This window comes from Coregonus clupeaformis, chromosome 35 (genome assembly GCF_020615455.1).
Source record: "Coregonus clupeaformis isolate EN_2021a chromosome 35, ASM2061545v1, whole genome shotgun sequence".
Lineage (NCBI taxonomy): Eukaryota > Metazoa > Chordata > Actinopteri > Salmoniformes > Salmonidae > Coregonus > Coregonus clupeaformis.
The window spans coordinates 30411994-30419028 of NC_059226.1; positions in this window are offsets into that span (position 1 = coordinate 30411994).

Below are 7035 nucleotides of genomic sequence, written 5' to 3' on the forward strand. Positions count from 1 at the left end.
GCAAAGCCGCAGGCGCAAGGTGCGGTCGCTCTTATAGGCTACCTGTGAGCTACACTCTTAGAAAAAAAGGGTTATACTGAGTGTAGTAGCCTTACAGGTGACATCATGTGCAGCGAATCTGACGATCCCAGTTTCTCGCACCATCTCAGGTATCACATTAAGAAAATACCAGGACTGTTAAAATAGGTTTGCTGAAAAAAAAAAGTTTTCCCCACCATAAATGTAATATCACTTATGTCTGGTAAATGTATAGGCGACTTTAACGCATTTATGGTGTTGACTCTACATTGCAATGTGTTATGGCGTTGTACCAGGTCCGCACTACATAACATCAGTATAGCCTTCTCAAACATTTTGATAAAACCATATCAAATCATTCCATAATTAAAATATACTGACACAAGTAGATCAAAAAAATGTTTTATTTGTTTCACAACTGCAGCATTGTATCCAACATAGGGCTATATAGGCAGGTGCGTAACTTACAGGGGAAGGGGGGTCATTACCCCCTCAATATTTGAAACAGGTAAATTTGACCCCCTGAATTATATACTATGATGAGTATGATTGATTGGAGTGCTAAGCTTTTTTAAAGCCTACAGTGAGGGAAAAAAGTATTTGATCCCCTGCTGATTTTGTACGTTTGCCCACTGACAAAGAAATGATCAGTGTATAATTTTAATGGTAGGTTTATTTGAGCAGTGAGAGACAGAATAACAACAAAAAAATCCAGAAAAACCCATGTCAGAAATGTTATAAATTGATTTGCATTTTAATGAGGGAAATAAGTATTTGATCCCTCTGCAAAACATGACTTAGTACTTGGTGGCAAAACCCTTGTTGGCAATCACAGAGGTCAGACGTTTCTTGTAGCTGGCCACCAGGTTTGTACACATCTCAGGAGGGATTTTGTCCCACTCCTCTTTGCAGATCTTCTCCAAGTCATTAAGGTTTTGAGGCTGACATTTGGCAACTCGAATCTTCAGCCCCCTCCACAGATTTTCTATGGGATTAAGTTCTGGAGACTGGCTAGGCCACTCCAGGACCTTAATGTGCTTCTTCTTGAGCCACTCCTTTGTTGCCTTGGCCGTGTGTTTTGGGTCATTGTCATGCTGGAATACCCATCCACGACCCATTTTCAATGCCCTGGCTGAGGGAAGGAGGTTCTCACCCAAGATTTGACGGTACATGGCCCCGTCCATCGTCCCTTTGATGCGGTGAAGTTGTCCTGTCCCCTTAGCAGAAAAACAACCCCAAAGCATAATGTTTCCACCTCCATGTTTGACGGTGGGGATGGTGTTCTTGGGGTCATAGGCAGCATTCCTCCTCCTCCAAACACAGCGAGTTGAGTTGATGCCAAAGAGCTCCATTTTGGTCTCATCTGACCACAACACTTTCACCCAGTTCTCCTCTGAATCATTCAGATGTTCATTGGCAAACTTCAGACGGGCATGTACAGTGGGGAAAAAAAGTATTTAGTCAGCCACCAATTGTGCAAGTTCTCCCACTTAAAAAGATGAGAGAGGCCTGTAATTTTCATCATAGGTACACATCAACTATGACAGACAAAATGAGAAAGAAAATCCAGAAAATCACATTGTAGGATTTTTAATGAATTTATTTGCAAATTATGGTGGAAAATAAGTATTTGGTCAATAACAAAAGTTTCTCAATACTTTGTTATATACCCTTTGTTGGCAATGACACAGGTCAAACATTTTTATGTAAGTCTTCACAACACTGTTGCTGGTATTTTGGCCCATTCCTCCATGCAGATCTCCTCTAGAGCAGTGATGTTTTGGGGCTGTCGCTGGGCAACACGGACTTTCAACTCCCTCCAAAGATTTTCTATGGGGTTGAGATCTGGAGACTGGCTAGGCCACTCCAGGACCTTGAAATGCTTCTTACGAAGCCACTCCTTCGTTGCCCGGGCGGTGTGTTTGGGATCATTGTCATGCTGAAAGACCCAGCCACGTTTCATCTTCAATGCCCTTGCTGATGGAAGGAGGTTTTCACTCAAAATCTCACGATACATGGCCCCATTCATTATTTCCTTTACACGGATCAGTCGTCCTGGTTCCTTTGCAGGAAAACAGCCCTACAACAGTAGGTATGGTGTTCTTTGGATGCAACTCAGCATTCTTTGTCCTCCAAACACGACGAGTTGAGTTTTTACCAAAAAGTTCTATTTTGGTTTCATCTGACCATATGACATTCTCCCAATCCTCTTCTGGATCATCCAAATGCACTCTAGCAAACTTCAGACGGGCCTGGACATGTACTGGCTTAAGCAGGGGGACACGTCTGGCACTGCAGGATTTGAGTCCCTGGCGGCGTAGCGTGTTACTGATGGTAGGCTTTGTTACTTTGGTCCCAGCTCTCTGCAGGTCATTCACTAGGTCCCCCCCGTGTGGTTCTGGGATTTTTGCTCACCGTTCTTGTGATCATTTTGACCCACGGGGTGAGATCTTGCGTGGAGCCCCAGATCGAGGGAGATTATCAGTGGTCTTGTATGTCTTCCATTTCCTAATAATTGCTCCCACAGTTGATTTCTTCAAACCAAGCTGCTTACCTATTGCAGATTCAGTCTTCCCAGCCTGGTGCAGGTCTACAATTTTGTTTCTGGTGTCCTTTGACAGCTCTTTGGTCTTGGCCATAGTGGAGTTTGGAGTGTGACTGTTTGAGGTTGTGGACAGGTGTCTTTTATACTGATAACAAGTTCAAACAGGTGCCATTAATACAGGTAACGAGTGGAGGACAGAGGAGCCTCTTAAAGAAGTTACAGATCTGTGAGAGCCAGAAATCTTGCTTGTTTGTAGGTGACCAAATACTTATTTTCCACCATACTTTGCAAATAAATTCATAAAAAATCCTACAATGTGATTTTCTGGAGAAAAAAAATCTCAATTTGTCTGTCATAGTTGACATGTACCTGTGATGAAAATTACAGGCCTCTCTCATCTTTTTAAGTGGGAGAACTTGCACAATTGGTGGCTGACTAAAACATTTTTTTCCCACTGTATATGTGCTTTCTTGAGCAGGGGGACCTTGCGGGCGCTGCAGGATTTCAGTCCTTCACGGCGTAGTGTGTTACCAATTGTTTTCTTGGTGACTATGGTCCCAGCTGCCTTAAGATCATTGACAAGATCCTCCCGTGTAGTTCTGGGCTGATTCCTCACCGTTCTCATGATCATTGCAACTCCACGAGGTGAGATCTTGCATGGAGCCCTAGGCCGAGGGAGATTGACAGTTATTTTGTGTTTCTTCCATTTGCGAATAATCGCACCAACTGTTGTCAACTTTTCACCAAACTGCTTGGCGATGGTCTTGTAGCCCATTCCAGCCTTGTGTAGGTCTTCAATCTTGTCCCTGACATCCTTGGAGAGCTCTTTGGTCTTGGCCATGGTGGATAGTTTGGAATCTGATTGATTGATTGCTTCTGTGGACAGGTGTCTTTTATACAGGTAACAAGCTGAGATTAGGAGCATTCCCTTTAAGAGTGTGCTCCCAATCTCAGCTCGTTACCTGTATAAAAGACACCCGGGAGCCAGAAATCTTTCTGATTGAGAGGGGGTCAAATACTTATTTCCCTCAATAAAATGCAAATCAATTTATAACATTCTTGACATGTGTCTTTCTGGATTTTTTTGTTGTTATTCTGTCTCTCACTGTTCAAATAAACCTACCATTAAAATGATAGAATGTTCATTTCTTTGTCAGTGAGCAAACGTACAAAATCAGCAGGGGATCAAATACTTTTTTCCCTTCAGACGGGCCTGGACATGCGCTGGCTTGAGCAGGGGGAGCCCCAGACCGAAGGTGATTGACCGTCATCTTGAACTTCTTCCATTTTCTAATAATTGCGCCAACAGTTGTTGCCTTCTCACCAAGCTGCTTGCCTATTGTCCTGTAGCCCATCCCAGCCTTGTGCAGGTCTACAATTTTATCCCTGATGTCCTTACACAGCTCTCTGGTCTTGGCCATTGTGAAGAGGTTGGAGTCTGTTTGATTGAGTGTGTGGACAGGTGTCTTTTATACAGGTAACGAGTTCAAACAGGTGCAGTTAATACAGGTAATGAGTGGAGAACAGGAGGGCTTCTTAAAGAAAAACTAACAGGTCTGTGAGAGCCGGAATTCTTACTGGTTGGTAGGTGATCAAATACTTATGTCATGCAATAAAATGCAAAATCTCACAGTTGAAGTGTACCTATGATACAAATCACAGACCTCTACATGCTTTGTAAGTAGGAAAACCTGCAAAATCGGCAGTGTATCAAATACTTGTTCTCCCCACTGTATACAGTTGAAGTCAGAAGTTTACATACACTTCGGTTGGAGTCATTAAAACTCGTTTTTCAACCACTCCACAAATGTCTTGTTAACAAACTATAGTTTTGGCAAGTTGGTTACTTGGTGCATGACACAAGTAATTTTTCCAACAATTGTTTACAGACAGATTATTTCACTTATAATTCACTGTATCACAATTCCAGTGGGTCAGAAGTTTACATACACTAAGTTGACTGTGCCTTTAAACAGCTTAGAAGATTCCAGAAAATGTTGTCATGGCTTTAGATGCTTCTGATAGGCTAATTGACATAATTTGAGTCAATTGGAGGTGTACCTGTGGATATATTTCAAGGCCTGCCTTCAAACTCAATGCCTCTTTGCTTGACATCATGGGAAAATGAAAATAAATCAGCCAAGACTTCAGAAAAAGATTGTAGACCTCCACAAGTCTGGTTCATCCTTGGAAGCAGTTTCCAAACACCTGACGGTACCACGTTCATCTGTACAAACAATAGTATGCAAGTATAAACACCATGGGACCACGCAGCCGTCATACCGCTCAGGAAGGAGACACGTTCTGTCTCCTAGAGATGAACGTACTTTGGTGCGAAAAGTGCAAATCAATCCCAGAACAACAGCAAAGGACCTTGTGAAGATTCTGGAGGAAACAGGTACACAAGTATCTATATCCAGCATTAAAGCAGTGATTGAAAATCAGGGTTATTCCACCAAATATTGATTTCTGAACACTTCCTAAATTAAAACATTAGTATTGTGTCGTTTTAAAATTTACATTAACTTATTTTCTTTGCCTTATTCGAGGTCTGACAACACTGCATCTTTTTTTTTTTTTTTGAATAAATATGTATTTATTTAAATGCACTAAATGACAATATTTCTATTTGGAATTTGGGAGAAATGTTGTCAGTAGTTTATTGAATAAAACAAAAATGTTATTTCTACCCAAACACATACCTATAAATAGTAAAACCAGAGAAACTGATAATTTTGCAGTGGTCTCTTAATTTTTTCCACAGCTGTATATTATTTTATCGAGGAGCCCCTGCAGTAACTCCGTGGACCACCGGTTGAATACTTCTGTGTAGCCTCCCACTGCCTACCACAGTTTTCACGTCAGATCTTTTTCAGAGCTGATTTGATTTGTCAAAAGACCAATTAGTGAATTGGGCTGCCCGTGTAAACGCAACCTAACATGCCTAAGACTTTACATCCAAATTACAACACAGTACATGGGATCATAACACACATAATCAATACAGGCACATATCATGGCATCATAATTAATACACAAATATCATGATATCATAAGGTGCCAGATTACATTTAAACCAAGTATTTTTCTGGCATATCTAAGCATAGTCGCTAGTTAAAGTCTACACACCCCTTGCACAGTCTTCACATTTTAGCTGTTTTAAAATTATATCTAAAAAGGGAATCAATTGGATTTATTTCCTACCAATCTATCTACACAACCTACTCCACATTTTCAAAGTGAAAGAAACATTTAATAACATTTTCCAAATTACTAAGAAATATAAAATGATGATGTATTGATTGCATATGTCTTCACTCCCCAGAGTTAATACTTGTTGGAAGCACATTTGGCAGCCACTTCAGCTGTGAATAATTTTGAATAAGATTCTACCAACCTTGCTGAATTAATTCAACCTTGATGCTGCCACCACAGTACTTTAAAATATAAAGGGATCAATAACAATGCATTCATTGAGACAATGACTTATCAATGACCCAACCCAAGCCCAGCTCAGATAATCCCTACCATTGTGTCGCTGAGTTGTGGTAATGCTGCAGCAAATGTACATTATCCCAGGGGCGTTGGCAGTCAATATAAGTCACCTAATTTATGTTCCTCTAACTCCCCTGAATGCCTCTGTCGATCCTACATCTATTGTATACAGTAATCATGTGCCTATGAACTGTTAGCACTGAGGCGGTGTGCCCTAGAATGAAGTCCGGTGTGTGCAGCGCACACTGCACGTACAGCTCAAACATAAATAACATTGTCATGTCTACTTCTGATAAGGTTCGCAAGTAAAGCAATAAAAACAATCAAGCATCCCAGAAAAGTGCTAAAAATAGCCCACATTTTGTTACGTTACAGCCTTACTCTAAAATGAAAAAAAGACTGGCCAGACGGAAGCCACTCGTCAGTAAAAGGCACATGACAGCACGCTTGGAGTTTACCAAAACAAGATTCTCTGGTCTGATGAAACCAAGATTGAACTCTTTGGCCTGAATGCCAAGCGTCACGTCTGGACGAAACCTGGCACCATCCCTACGGTGAAGCATGGTGGTGGCAGCATCATGCTGTGGGAATGTTTTTCAGCGGCAGGGACTGGGAGACTAGTCAGGATCGAGGGAAAGATGAACGGAGCAAAGTACAGAGATCCTTGATAAAAACCTGCTCCAGAGCACTCAGGACCTCAGACCGGGGTGAAGGTTCACCTTCCAACAGGACAACGACCCTAAGCACACAACCAAGACAACGCAGGAGTGGCTTCGGGACAAGTCTCTGAATGTCCTTGAGTGGCCCAGCCAGAGCCCGGACTTGAACCCGATCGAACATCTCTGGAGAGACCTGAAAATAGCTGTGCAGCGACACTCCCCATCCAACCTGACAGAGCTTGAGAGGATCTGTAGAGAAGAATGTGAGAAACTCCCCAAATACAGGTGTGCCAAGCTTGTAGCGTCATACCCAAGAAG